This window comes from Heliangelus exortis, chromosome 1 (assembly GCF_036169615.1).
Source record: "Heliangelus exortis chromosome 1, bHelExo1.hap1, whole genome shotgun sequence".
Classification (NCBI taxonomy): domain Eukaryota; kingdom Metazoa; phylum Chordata; class Aves; order Apodiformes; family Trochilidae; genus Heliangelus; species Heliangelus exortis.
The window spans coordinates 96,253,269-96,268,827 of record NC_092422.1 but is presented as its reverse complement, the minus strand read 5'-3'; the positions used below and the strand labels follow the sequence as shown (position 1 = coordinate 96,268,827).

The window sequence follows — 15,559 nt, the reverse complement described above, 5'->3', positions numbered from 1 at the left end:
GCTGCAATCAGAATAAAAGAGCTATTATAATTTCTGTGGAAATATATTGGTGATAATATTTGCTTTGGAGTTATTTTGATTTATTCTTTTTTTATTTGTTTTTGTTTAGGTTTTTGTTTGGGTTTTTTTTGCATCTGACTCGAGGGGAACAGTGAAGAACACTACAGTAGAGGGTAGAGGGAAGTTGTGTACATAGCTTTTAATTTTGACCTCTACTATTCCTAAACAGCTGAACTCAAGAAAGTTGCTTTATGAAATAAAGGTCCACAGATGCCTGGAATCTCAGCTGTACATACACACACACATATACAAGCGTTTAAAGTGTGGTGTTTTGTGGTGGTTATTTTTCCCCACATCCTTTTTTGCAATCCCCTCTAAAACAGTTAACTAGTTGGGAGAAGGAAAATCCATTTCATGTCTACTTCTACAGGGGGAAACATATCCTGAAATATAAAGCAAGGTATTGACATTGCGTAGTTCTGACTGCTGTGCTATTTTCCACTGTGTTTTTAATCTTTAGACACTTTCTAGCCTAATCTTTAGAGGTCAAGTTGCAGCCATCTCCCATCTCTATCTTCAGTGTCAGCAATAAAGTAGATTAAGATCTTTGTTCCTTTAGCTCCATAGTAAAACAGGAGCTAAACATTCAGTGAAGACCTCCCAGCAACGCCTCAATTTTTTTTTCTGATATTAATTCCTTTGAAGATCCATTCTCAATTTCTTGAATGGTGTGCTTTTGGTCACTCTGTCTGTCAATAACCAGTTCAGAGTATCTCTGAGTACAGGTAAATGAAAGGCTTTTGTCTCACTTATTGGTTGCACAGATACCCATAAGAAATTATATAAACAATTTTCCAGTTCATCATAAGCATTTAGAAAGGAGAAATAGCAGAAGGTAAAAAGATTTATGCAACAGAGATGGGTGAAGGCAAATTAAATAAGCAAATAAGCCTTTATTCTTTATCCTAGTGAATTTTACCTGATGTCAACCCACTCTGAGAGAAAAATCTGAAACTGTTCAAGAACCACAAGTTTTGCATTTTCCACAATTTGTTTTAAGTGTCATCAGCTCTTTACAAGAAGTGGACTAGACTGTTTCTGTTCTTGTCTAGACTAGAAGCTATCTGTGATGAGAAAACCAAACATGAACCAAGAGATGTTTTCACTCAACAAAAGGCAAGATGGCCTGCGTGAAACAATGATATTTATCTTGTTTCAGTGTAGGATAACGGGTCTCAGTTCCTGATCACTTCACAACATCCAAGGAAGAAGAAATATCTGTTGCTCTTAGCTATCTTAACTAGCTAAGCTATCTAGCTCTCATATTCCAGCCCTACCCTATACCTACTGACAGCTGGGCAAAGTTTGCTGACAGAATGTGTTCAAGACTTGCTGCATAAGCTGATGGCTGTAGCATCATGACAGCACTACCTTTCTTGATAACCGGTTAGGAAAAATATCTAAGTAATATATCATGAAGAAGAGTGCAAGCTACTCAAATGTATTACCTCTTTCTGCAATATGAAAGCATTCATTCAAATTTAATCATTGTGGTTTCCTTAATGTCACTGATGATGTTTACCCTAATGAAAACATACATGAGAGAGAGACATTAATAGTCACATCTAAAGTAGATGATCAAATGAAAAGCCCAGAAGAGTGAACTGCAGAGACTGCTTACTGAGAAATATGGCTTGAGTTTTATTTCGTATGAACATTCTCAAAGGCAAAAATTTAAAGGTAAGGAGACAACCTTAGATGATTCAGGTAACATCTGAATTCTGTGTTGTGGAATAAAATCACAGGAAATTTGAAAGATTGTCTCTACGTGTCTCATCATTCCAAATTGTGTGGAGGGAACTCTTAAGGATTTAATCTATTTTATTCTCCTGTCAGACACTTCAGAAGCCTTTGCTTGGACAGTTTTGCTCTTTCATTTCAAGTTTCCTTCTTTATCCTTCTCTTTCTACACATTCCCTGAATTTTTTCTTCTAAACTATACAAACATCATTTCTTATGAGCAAAGATCCTCAAAAACTTCATGACTTCTGAATTTATATCCCTATGTGGTGAACATGAAGATCAAAGTTAAAGCTAAAAAGCAACAGGAAACATATTCAGAGTGAATATGACAGCACATTTCACTGCTATAAATTAAATATATTAACAGTTCTTTAAAAATTAATAAGACTGTGAGTAAAACAAAAGACTAATGTCCAAGTGCCATCAATGCTTTGTGGCTGTTAGCAAAGCCACCCAACCGCCTGTCACTCGCTCCAAATTCTAACTTTCATCACCTTTTTTGTTCTCTTCTTTTATTTCCACTCCTGAGCCAGTGATGATTATATGAATTGAATTATTTTCCCCATGGAGCACTTGTTTGTGAGCAGCTGGCCTGCTCAGGAAGCAAAGTGCTTTCTGTTACCTTGCCTACCAGAAGCCTTGCTATTTTTCAATAACCAGAGCTTAGATCAACCACAGCTCTGAATTCATTGTTGGCAGTGTGTGTGAAGTGTGGCATCCATATCTTCAGCTTGTTATAGATCTACCAGTGAGTAAGTTGCTCACGGGTGCTTCCAACAGCTACCCGCATAACATTAAAAAAAAAAAAAAAAAAATTGGACAAAAAAAATTAGTTGCAATTGGACAGTTGCAATGATGTTTGGATTCAAAAGAAGAAGCATTTTCTAAGCTTTATTACCAAAAGAACAAATTGGATTTCTGCACATAGCATATGGAATCACAGCAGAGTCTAATGTCTACATCCAGGCCTAGAAATTTAACTTTATGATCAAGACATAGATTGGAGTTCTGACATACACTTGTCATGAAAAATAAATTCAATTAATATCTGCTAGCTATTCTATGAAGTTCAATTCTTCTCTGCTATGGTTATCTACAATAGGAAACTGATTGCCTGTTATGGCTCCTTTTTCATTTCTTACACAATTCTTCCATAAAATGCATCTGATGGTAAAAGTAGTCAAATACATCTTTGGGGTTTTTTGCTTTAAAGATTTTTTTTTCAGATTCTTACTGAGAGCATATTGGTAATTTTCAGTTTGATAGTGGCTTGCAGTTGTCTTAAGCAGGTTTAGCCAAACCCAGTAAAATTATTTAATTGTATTTAGCTTTGTTTCACACTACTAGGATAATGCAAAAGAAGGACTAAACCTGACCATATTTTTAAGATTTTAGAATTTGGTAACACATTATTTCTTAAAAATAAATGAAGTGATTCAGACTTTGCTAGTTTCTGATCTATGATTTTCTAGTAGAAATGGTAAGAAGCTGGTGTTTATTCATGTCACTTTTAGCAGCCTACAATAGACAGCCTGTAAGGTTTGTTTTGCTATAAAAAATGCTGTGCCTTCAGTAGCAGCTTTTAACCCTGCAAGAGAATATTTTTAAGCCCTATAATATCTCCAAATTGAAAATAAATTTGTGTAGAATATATCAAAGAATTTCAAAAAGACAGTAAAAAATACACAGTTAAGATTCAGTCAGGTTTGTTAAATTTTGAAAGGCTATTGCTCACACCTATGAAAACTGCTTGAAAATCTCTTAATTTACAACTTCTAACAAGACTGTAAGCTCACCCAGTTAATAAGCAAGTAAGACAAAATAGCTTCCCACACACCATTGTCCACACGATGATACAGTAGTGAGGTAACAAGCCTATTTGTTAAAGAAATCTGTACTATCCACATAGTTCAAATAAATATAGTTACAGGTAAAATATACATTGCCATCTCATGTTCATCTAATAATATTTCTAAAATGCTTAAGTAAATTTAGAGTGAAAACAGTAGTTACACTGGGAAGAAGACTGGCTAAGGCATAAAAGGCTTACACAGCAATTAAATCGCATGGCTTCAGGAACAGTTTTCTCTTTCTATCAGAAAGAAAAATAATGAAATTGCTTCCCTGTTTGGCAGCTCAGTGAATCTGAGTTACCTCTGCTGAGATACCGTGTTGAATGTTTCTTCTGAAAAAAAGATTATTGCATAAATCTCAAACAAAACTGACTGCACTAGGGCCAGATTGGCTGCTGTTGTGAAGACTGATCAAGGCAGAACTGCCAAGTACATCTGTTCTTGTCACAGCAATTCCACTTGTTTAAGTTTCAGGCTTAATTTAATAGGTTCTGAACACTCAGAAAATTCAGTGTTGTTTCCCTGGTTTTGAGGGAATGGGGGCAAAACCCCAAAGAACAATCTGACAAAGCCCAGTTGTAGAAGTTCCTTCAAGTGGAGAAGGATGCCAGGATACCTTAAGCAAACACAAGAACATACTCTTCCAGAAAAGAAGTAGTCGAATTCAGAGTCAATGCTTTGAAAATTAGATGTGGATATAATGCTGTCAAGTGAAGGCTTTCACAAGTTTATAAGAGAAACCCTTCATATACTGAATCCATATAACGCTGAAACTAATTAAAAGAACTAGTTAGTAAAAAAAAAAAAACAAAATTAGTAATCCCAAACCCCACACTTAAATTCAATGCCTCAGTTACTAGTGACTTAGGCTTCCATCTTAATGTTGTAAAACTCCGTAAGTAATTCCATGTTGTGCTAGCTTATTTAGTGTAAAAGACTATTTTCATTTGGAAAGTGTTTAATGATAGGGATCTGGCATTCTCTCTTAATTGTTTTTTACACAATTAAATCTATAAGTCATTGTAGTGGTCTTTCAAACAATTCTAAACGAAGTATCTTGTTGAAACAAATTCTAATTGAAATTTCAGTAGATCACTCTGGCAGTAGTTTTGACCTAAATTTCAAATCCCAGAAGAGATACTAATATTAGAAACCCTGAAATGACTGTCTACATATTATCTCATAGCTAGGTGGAGCTAACCTGTGGTAACAGAATTATGAGAAACTGAATTTCAAGAAAAAATCCCTCATGCATTCAAAGCTATACTGGTATGAAACATGACCTCTCTGGTTTTCCCGTGGAATTCTCCTCATCATTCCATGCAGTAAAACTTAACAAAGAGTAACAATTTTATAGGTATTAATACTTTTTCATTTAAAAAGAGGACAAAAGAGCACTTTATTGATAACCCATTGTTCAGTACCAGAATTCTGCAGCAGTTAAAAAGAAATTTAATAACAAGGACTCTCTTATAAACTGACTCAAACTATTTCAAACAACATATTTATGATAACATCCCAATGATCAGCAAGTTAGCTATAATTATTACCCACTGGAACTACAGCCTCAGTCAGCAGAAGTTTAATTGCTAGGCACTCTCCTACCTACATATTTCAGCATTTGAAGCATTTTTGTCCATTTGAGAAAGCTTTTTTATGTATGTCATTTTCAACATGAGCCATCAGTGTACATTTGCAGCCCAGAAAGCAAAGCAGATCCTTGGCTGCATCAAGAGAAGCGTGGCCAGCAGGTCAAGGGAGGTGATTCTAACCATCTAACTCTGCTCTTGTGAGACCCCCCCTGGAGCACTGCATCCAGTTCTGCAGCCCCTGTTACAATAAAGACATGGATGTGCTGGAGTGTGTCCAGAGAAGGGCCATGAGGATGATCAGGGGGCTGGATCACCTCTACCATGAAGACAGACTGAGAGAGTTGGGTTTATTCAGTCTGGAGAGGAGAAGGCCCTGAGGAAACCTTATTGTAGCCTTCCTGTACCTGAAGTGGGCTACAAGAAAGTTGGGGAGGGAGTTTTTAGGATGTCAGGTAGTGATAGGACTGGGGGAATGGATTCAAACTAGAGGCGGGTCAATTTAGATTGGAAGTTAGGAAGAAGTTCTTCATCATGAAGGTGGTGAGACCCTGGAACAGGTTGCCCAGAGGGGTGGTGGAAGCCCCATCCCTGGAAGTTTTTAAGGCCAGGATGGATGGGGCTCTGAGCAACCTCATCTATTAGGAGGTGTCCCTGCCCATGGCAGGGGGATTGGAACTAGATGACCTTTGAGGTCTCTTCCCACCCTGAAAATTCTATGATTCTATGTCGTATGTTGTCTCAAATGTCAGACATCAAAACAAGAATTGTTGGATATCTGGAAATATCCACGTCCCGCTACACGGTACAGCACCTTATTGCCATGGAGAACATTAGGACTGTCCTTGAAAATCAAAGGAGCTATTTGTAAGGGTCTCAAACCCAACTAAACACAAATCTTCATACTCTGAAAGAGGAATCCACCTTCTCTTCCTAACTCAAACAAATTATTTCCTTCCAAAACAAGAAGAGTTGTCTTCAATTTGCAGTGTTTCATGCTACAACATGCAGAAATTTGAATACAGTATAAATCTGAGATATGCAGAAAAAAATAATTAAGATTTGGGTCAGAAGCAAATTACCATCAGAAAAAGAAATAATAGCTTTACTCAGGTATAAATTACATAAGCAAACTTTATGTCTTAAAACTCACATATGGAGCTAGCGAAGGTTGATGTTAAAATCAGTAATCTAGTCAGTAACCTTTACACCAGTCATAAAATACTGAAGAATGAGGAAAAGGGTCATATTTTTAGATGAAGATCTATATGGCAAAAGTATTTTTCTTTGCAAAGCACAATTTGAAATGCTAGGCAGCATCATACAAAGTCATGCTGCCTCCAGTTCACTTAGGGAGTCTTTCCACTGATTGCCAAGTTTTCTGGACCACAGCAAGAATGAGGCAGAGGTTCCATAAAAAAAAGCATGTGACTCTGTAATTTAACACTCCATTGCAATGCTTACATACAGAGAGACAAAATTAAGTTTGAATGACACTAAGTGATTTCTAAATGCTGAATCTTATGGTAAATCAAAATGGACATACAAAACCAGGGGAACCCTGCAGATTTTGGAAGATTTTCACTAACCTTCTCTGGTTATACAATTAGGAATATGCCACTATGGTATAATGACTGTAATTAGAGCCAGTGAGAAACAAAATTATGATTAATAGCACCCTGTACTACTGTATGTATTATATATTGGGTCTACTCCAACAGTCTTTACTCATGTAGGAGTCCAAATAAAGATCTATGGAATCAGATTAAGACAGCAAAATTTAACATTCATCTCAACAGTATCAGACTTACAGAAGCAACCAAAATTTAATAACTAGAAATTAAGCACCTAAAATAAGGGAACAGAGGAATAGTTTTTTGTCCCAGAATAAGTCAGCTTCCAGATTAAAGATATTTTTTTGTTGTTGTTATTTTAGAAGAAACTTTCATAGTTAAATTCTCTAGGTCTAGACTTCATTCAGTGAAATGAATATCCAGATAGTGCATTTGCATCGTATAAATCTTCAGAAGGTAGATTTTAATATGACCCCAAGAAAAGTAAAGAGAATTATGATATAAGCTTGTTTCTTAAGACTTAACATATAAAAAGGACAATATCCAGATAAATAACCAGAACTGCAATTGTAGAGCAGTTGAAAGAACCAAGCAAGTGAAAGTTTTGTCAAAAGTTCCATGGCAGAACCACAAATGAGATTTTAATGACAAGCATTTCCCTTAAAAAGATAAATTAAAAATATAACAAATATATTAAAAATATATGTTTATGATTTTATTTATAATTATATAGTTTAAGTAATAATTTTATAATTAAAAAATATATAAATTGTTATATAACATAACAGTTTCATAGAAGACTGCATGTCAAACAGAATTTATAGGATATTAAGTAGTTTATACACTTTTAGCATTTTTAGTAAGTGCTGTAGTTTCCATGCCAGTATGCATGTTTGATGACTTCAACAAATTAGTTATCATATATGTATGCCAGTCCTACATTTAGATTTTATCTTACCAGAAGAATTTTCATGCATGATTTTCTGATGTTGGGACTGGCATCTTAAAAGCAACTGGAAAAAAAACCTGTTTGTTGCCACCTGTGTTAAAGAAAAACACAGCCAGCAGGCACATTGATAAGGAATAAGATACCTGTGCACAGTTAAAAAAAAAAAAAAAACAGGAAGAAATGTTCTTGCTGAAATTCTCCTCTGCCATGTGTTAGAAAACGGAAGAGCCAAGAAAACCCACAAATCTCAGGCTTAATGCAAGGATATATTTGAGTTCTAGGATACTGATCCCAGAAAACTACTGATAGATATTGAGGTCATGTAGCCCACCTTTGAACCTCACAGAAACAAAATAAGGCCCATCCCACAGCAATCTAATTTCATGTAAGACCTATAAAGGGAATCCCATTGACTCAGTGGCCTATATCCAAACAACAAATGAGCCGATTCACCTTACAGCAGACTATCAAAATGTACAAAAGCTTTAAACTGGACTGTAAAGACTTGAAAAACACAAGCTTTTTTTACTCTCAAGGACAAACCTTCTGCTGTCTGTGGAGTGCAGAAAGTCCGTCAGTGAGGAGGGTATTCTAAGCTTGTCCATCAGTCTGCCTCTTTCACATCACTGTCAGACAACTGGTTTAGCACTCATGCACACCTGAATCAGTCTGATAATCAACATTTTCAGCCATCATGCAAAATTTAAGTGTATTTTATTTTCTTTTTTCATCTGGATTGACCTGCATCTGGAATTTTTATCCTATGCTGTCAATATGACTAAAGTGAAGTTTGAAGTTTGCAAATGCTAGAAGTAAGGTAAAATTATATGCTTATGCTAGATCTCATTAATAATATAAACTCAGTGCATACAATAAATCACAACCACTCAGGGCCATATGTCAATCACACAGAACATTTATTTGCTATTATTTTAATGGGGGAAAACCGGGGGAAAAAATTGGCGGGGTGGGAGATCTATGTTACAGATTTTTTTTTTTTAATTCAGACTGTTGAGCTTGATTCTTCCCATTTATTGAAATTCATCTGGAACAATTATTTCTGTAATACAAATAGTATAAGGAATGCCAAATGGAGCAAGTTAGATCAATTCCATTCTCAGTTCTTGTACCTTTTATCCAGTAAAATACCAAGTCAATCTCACTGCTATCTAGGACTTCCTGTTAAGCATATTCCTGCCATCCCAAGTCTTACTATGAAACTTGTTGAGTTGTGGATAGATACCCAAGAATAATTTTAGATGTGAAGAAATCAGGGGAAAAAAAGGATCATGTCTGAAAAAGGCCAATATTTGCTGGCAAAAAAAGCATGGAAGAACAAACCAGTGGTAGCTATAGTTCTGCAGGCTTGTATATGGCAAAATACATACTTCTAAAGTCCTAGAAACCTCTTTTGATCAAGCATTATACAACTGTCAAAAAGGACAGAGAGCATAAGGAAAATGAATGTATTTTTCATTAATATTGTAATCCACTGATATGAAGAAAGGGTGACTCACAGGACTTCTTCAATTCCTAAGCCTCCCCAGGCAATCAGAAGGCTCTTTTCAGGTGGGAGAAAGTTCCCAGAGGAGATTAAAATATAGAATAATATTCTTACAGAACCAGTAGGGAAAAAAAAATAAAAAAGCTAGTCATTAAGGGCTAAAAAAGGATTTTGGGACACATCTAAATAAAATTAAAATGGATAATCTTAGCGATTGTTTCTATTTACAAGAAAAAAATTACTTCCCCCCTCTGTTCAGGTGTTGTTCAGGTGCTGTTCAGGTGTTGGTTTCCTAGCTCAGTATTCTGACTGTGTCATACCTTTCTCTGCTTCTTATTTTGCCTTTATTTTATTTAACAGAGTTACTTATCTTTATTTCAAAAATATTTCTAGTTTACCAGCAAAGAAAAGCCACCAGGGGAAGTCTAGATAAATTGCTGCCAGAATGGAAGTAGAGCAAGGCCACTATCTAAAAAATCAGTCACTACAGCTCTCTATCTCTCTAGCAGTTGCCAAGCAAAGAGGTGCTATATCAGCTGCTGTGAAGCTTTAAAGAAATGTGTACAGAATGGGATAAAATAGCAGTGGTTAGAGACAGGTAAAACAGTGTCCCTGGAACCAAGTCTTAAAATGTAACTGAGAAGGCAGATAAGAAACAAGTTGTGAGAACTGCTAACACGGAAGAGGAATTCGAAGGACTGGCGTTTGCCCTAGGTATGGTGTAATTAAGGAATATGCATTCGTTTTAATCATGCTTAAGAGAACTGTTTTAAGTCAGAGATAAGCACATTGCTGCAATAGCAAAGTTAGCTGTGACCTTAAACCCTGCTGTGACTTGCAAATCTTCTGACTCCTGTGGATGCACACCCATTGTGAAGCCACTTCCTCTGCCAGTCGTGACAGGGAACTACTCTGTCTATGGCTACATGCCACTGAAGCAAAACTCTTCCACTTTTCTGATGAAGCATCATGGAGGGCACCTTGAACTTAATGGCAGTTTGGTTGTGCTTGCAAAGTGTGAAGAAAGTGCAAGTCTCTGAGCTAATATAGCTCAAAGATTAATTTCTAGCCTTAATGATTTTGTGAAACAGCCTTTTGAAATCATTGCAATCATACCAATTAGCTTTAAAGTCTTTCTAACAATGTGTTCCCTCTTTCACAAAATACTTCCCAAGCTGCAATGAGGACTTATTTTTACTAATGTATATTCTGGTAAATGAATCAATACATTCTTTGTTTATAATATATTTGTGTCAATTTTACCAGACTGCATCATTTCTAAGAGACTAAATTTAATGGTAATGCAGTAATTACAGTGGTAATAGCTGAGGCATCATTACAAAAAAAAAAAAAAAAAATAGATTCAGATTCAGCATATATTTAACTTTAAGGAAAACTATGCAAGATGCTGGAAATGTAGAAACACATTATATAAAAAAATATTAATAGATACACATACAGTGACTTGCAACAGATACTTGCAGTGACATGCTGTTTGCAGTGTGAATTTATTTTCATAATTTAGAGGATATCCAGGGATTTCTGCATTTTATTACACTTTCAACTTTTAGATTTCTACTGGCTCATTTAGATGTTTTTAACTTGGGTTTGCTACTTTAAATATTTTCATTACTCCTACAATGCATAAAAGTTAGTAACACAACCACTTATTTGTTTGTGTACACACGCACCCACAACAAATGAAACACAGCATCTGGCTACATTTAATTCAGAAGTCACTGAACCAAAGGAATCAGAAATCTAAGCCAAGAGAACAGGCAACAGTAACTGTCATGCTCTATCTAACAGGGATAGTATCAACACCATACGCAGCACTCTCCCTAAGGCACAATTAGACAAGGACAAAACTTTAACAGCATTTGGTAAAGGAGTACACTTTGGGAACAGAAAGATCTTCAGACCTAGTTTGGAAAAACTGGTAGTTACCACATAACTCAAAACTTCCCCTATATGACAGCTAATGTTTCAGAGAGCCATGCTTGGATGAGTGCTACAGTACAGTAGGACTAGGTAACATTTGTAAAAGACATATGGGACACAATACTTTTTATTAGCTCAGTAGTGCCTGGACCAAGCTGCTTATATTAGAATATGATAATCAAGAATTTTAGTTTCTACCCATTCCATTAATGAAGTAACCCTTGGATTCTTAGCAAAAAGTCCGTGATGCCACTCTCTTCTTTGTATTAGAAGCAGTTTTTCTTGGTGTCTTGCCTGATGGCTTTTGGCAAATATCAGCTGAAATTACAAGTTTATCCTATTTCTGTCTTAGATAACAGTACTTTGCAATAGCTGGGAGTTGAAAAGAACTTATCCTCAAGTAAGAAAACTTACGACAGTATTAGCCAAGGGAAAAAAAAGGAGTGCATGTAAGTATGATGCCATTACCATGCATATGAAGACCTGCACATAGCATGTATGTGTGTGTCAGTAAGCAGGTAACTGCAAGATCAACCCTTAGCTGACCATGAAGCTCTGTGGGATCTGCTGCTATGGTTAGATCCCCGCAATGCCTGATGGCATTCATCCAAGAATCTTAAAGGAGATGGCTGATGTCATCCCTAGGCCTCTGGATTATTTTTTTGAGGTTCTGGGAATCTGGAGAGATCCCAGTCAACTGGAAGCTAGCAAGGAGGATCCTGAAAACTACAGGCCAGTTAATCTGACTCTAGTTCCTGGTATAGTTATGGAAAATATTATTCTGATAGATGTTTAAAAACATCTTGAAGACAACACAATCATCAGTCACAGCCAGTACATCTTCATGAGGGGAAATTCCTTCCTGTTAAACTTTATTTCCTTTTATGAAAGCATAACCTGCCTAGTTGATCAGGGGAAGCCAGTGGATATAATATTTCTGGACTTAAAGAATGATTTTGATCCTCCTGGATAAAATGTCCAGCATACAGCTGGACAACTGTGCAGTACAATAGGTGAGCAACTGCCTCACAGGTCGAGCACAAAAAGTGGCAGTGAATGGGTAACATCAGGCTAGTGACTAGTGGGGGTCCCACAGGGATCTATCTTTGGCTCAGTCCTCTTCAACATCTTTACCAATGGCTTGGATGCAGGACTGGAAGGAATTTTAAGCAAGTTTGTAGATGATACAAAATTGGCAGGAGTGGTCAACTCACTCAAGGGCAGGCAGGGCCTGCAGAGAGATGGGTTAGAGAGATGGGCAGTCACCAACCACATGAAGTTTAACATGGGCAAGTGCCAGTTCTGCACCTAGGACAGGGCAACCCTTGTGGCAAGTACAGACTTGGGAATGAATGGCTGGAGAACAGTAAGGCAAAGAAGGACCTGGGGGTCCTGGCTGATGGCAAACTGAACATGATCCGGTAGTGTGCCCCGGCATCCAGGAGGGCCAAGTAAGTCCTGGGTGCATTAAGAACAGCATCATCAGCCGGTCAAAGGAGGTGATTGTCCCACCCTACTCTGCACTAGTATGTCTTCACCTTGAGTACTGTGTGTGGTTTTGGGCACTGCACCATAAAAAACATTGTCCAGCTTTTGGAGAGCATCCAAAAGAGAGCAACAAGGATGGTGACAAAATGGAAAGAATGACTTATGAGGAGCAGCTGAGGTCACTTGGATTGTTCAATGTAGAGAGAAGGAGTCTGAAGGGTGACCTCACTGCAGTATATGGCTTCCTCATGAGAGGAAGAGATGGGACTGATTCTAATTTCTTCACTCCTGTGACCAAAGACAGGACTTGGGAAAATGGTAGGAAGTTGAATCTGGATTGACAGGAAGCTGAACATGAGCCAGCAGTGTGCCCAGGTGGCCAAGAATACCAATGGCATCCTGGCCTGTATCAGGAACAGCGTGGCCAGCAGGTCCAGGGAAGTGATTCTGCCCCTGTACTCAGTGCTTGTGAGGCCACACCTTGAGTCTTGTGTCCAGTTCTGGGCCCCTCAGTTCAGGAAGGATATTGAGGTCCTGGAGCAGGTCCAAAGGAGGGCAACCAGGCTGGTGAAGGGACTCGAGCACAGATCCTATGAGGAGAGACTGAGGGAGCTGGGGCTGTTCAGCCTGGAGGAGGCTCAGAGGAGACCTCATCACTCTCTACAACTCCCTGAAAGGAGGGTGTAGCCAGGTGGGGATTGGTCTCTTTTCCCAGGCAACTCTCAGCAAGACAAGAGGGCACAAGAGGTCTCAAGTTGTGCCAGGGGAGGTTTAGGTTGGACATTAGAAAGAATTCCTTTACTGAGAGGGTGATCAAACATTGGAATGGGCTGCCCCGGGAAGTGGTGGATTCTCCGTCCCTGGAGATATTTAAAAAGAGATTGGATGTGGCACTCAGTGCCATGGTCTGGTAACTGTGGTGGTAGTGGATCAAGGGTCAGTTCTGATGATCTCTGAGGTCTCTTCCAACCCAGCCAATGCTATGATTCTATGATTCTATGTTCAAGGGAGATTTAGGTTAGGTATTAGGGAAAGATTTTCATCCAGAGGATGGTTGAGCAGTGGAACAAGTTCCCCAGGGAAGTGATCACAGCACCAAGCCTTCTTGAGTTCAAGAAGCATTTGGATGACACTGTCAGGGAAACAGTGTGATCCTGGGGGTGCCCTACACAGGGGCAGGAATTGGACTCAATGATCCTGATGCGTCCCTTCCAACTCAGCATATTCTGTGATTCTATGACTCTATGTGTATTTATATACAAGGAATCTTAAATGTGTAAGATTTGCAATAGAGTTAGTTTTGTTAAAACCATATCTACTTTCAAGACTCATAGAAACTGAAATAAGTCAAATGCCACAGTACCACAACACAGATTACAGCCACTAATTATTGTGAATCTCAATAATTGTGAATCTCAATTGCCCTTAGTCTGGCTGGACTGGAGTTAATTCTCTTCATAGTACCTCATATGGTGCCCTGTTTTACTTTTATAACCAAAACAATGCTGATAGCACACTAATGCTTTAGCTGATATTGAACTGCATTGGTACCACTGAAATAGCATCAAGGTCTTTTCTGTTTATCACTCTGCACCAGTATTGAAGAGGTTGAGGGTATACAATAGGTTGGAAAAGGACAGACATGACTTTATTGTGGATTATTTGCTAAGGAGTGAAGATTACAGATTCTGTCAGATGCTGGGTATGTAATGGGTAACATTTCATGCTGAAGGGAAGTCATTGTTTCGTATTACCAGTGGGAGAACTTAGGACTAAGTTTACCGGTTTTCACCTTTCCTCTGAAAATCTTATTTCAATAACACCAAGACACTTTGTTTTAAAAATTATAAATAAGTTTCAGATTATGTGATAAAACATATTATAAGAGAATAAACAAAAGCAAATATTTCTTCAAAATGGCTTTCTACAGTTCACAACATATCAACATCGTGCCAGTTCCAGAGGAAAACATAAAATAAGTGGAAAACTTACCCATAGTTTTAGCACAACCATCTTAAAGTCTCTGCAGCTTTTATGTTTTCACTCTTGTCAACTACTCTATCACATCACTTATTACAACAGAATAACTAGAGTTGATCAAAGTCAACCTGTATTTATAATAAATACAATTGTTTTGACTATGTGAATTTTTTTTCTCTCCTTTTTTTTCTTTTTTTTTTTCTTTTAATTGCAACCCTCTAGACTTTCCTCCTGTAAGGTTTTCAGTTAGCTTTTTCAGATTTTGATTTTTTCCCTGCACACCCAAGGCTTGAACTCAAGAAGGGGTTTTCCATTCAGCACTAATTACAGTTTACATTCCAAACCTCACCACAGACTCATGAATTTAGATTTTAGCAGACCAAAAGCCTTTCAACACTGCAGTGCATGAAAACTCAGGTACATACTCCTGGAAATACAGATATATTAATATTAAAAAAAAATAAAACCTCTGTCTAGACACCACTAGGCACAATAACTCCAGAATATCACATAGTATAGCTACATTAGCACAGAGCGTGAATTCCAAGTTTATTTACAGTGTTAAAAGGTTTTTTTTAGGCAGTGTCCTCCGCATTGTGCTACATGGTACCATGTATTACACAGCTTAGATAAAACATTTCATTCTGTATTACATGCAAAGCAGTATCTTCAGGAGCAGGAACACTAAGAAGAATCCCACATATCCCAGAAAATAAGCAGTCTGCTGAACTAGTTGTGATTGACATTCCTTAGAGATGGGACCCTGTCCTATTTGTACACAACCCAGTGTAAAACGCACAGTCTTTTATTTAAGTGTTTTTGCTGGAAGACTGACATTCACTTTAAAATCTGTATGTAGCCCATGCAATTTAAGACAG

The 15,559-nt window shown here is 37.5% G+C and overlaps 1 long non-coding RNA gene across 1 annotated transcript in view; it reads right to left on the bottom strand.

Moving 5' to 3' along the window:
* Positions 1–2,037: 2,037 nt before the first annotated feature.
* The window catches only part of LOC139792529 (uncharacterized), a 32,608-nt gene continuing 19,086 nt past the window's right edge, over positions 2,038–15,559 (bottom strand). The window contains exon 3 of the long non-coding RNA XR_011724305.1: positions 2,038–2,583. This is a non-coding gene — a long non-coding RNA (uncharacterized lncRNA). The remainder of the gene's footprint in view (positions 2,584–15,559) is intronic.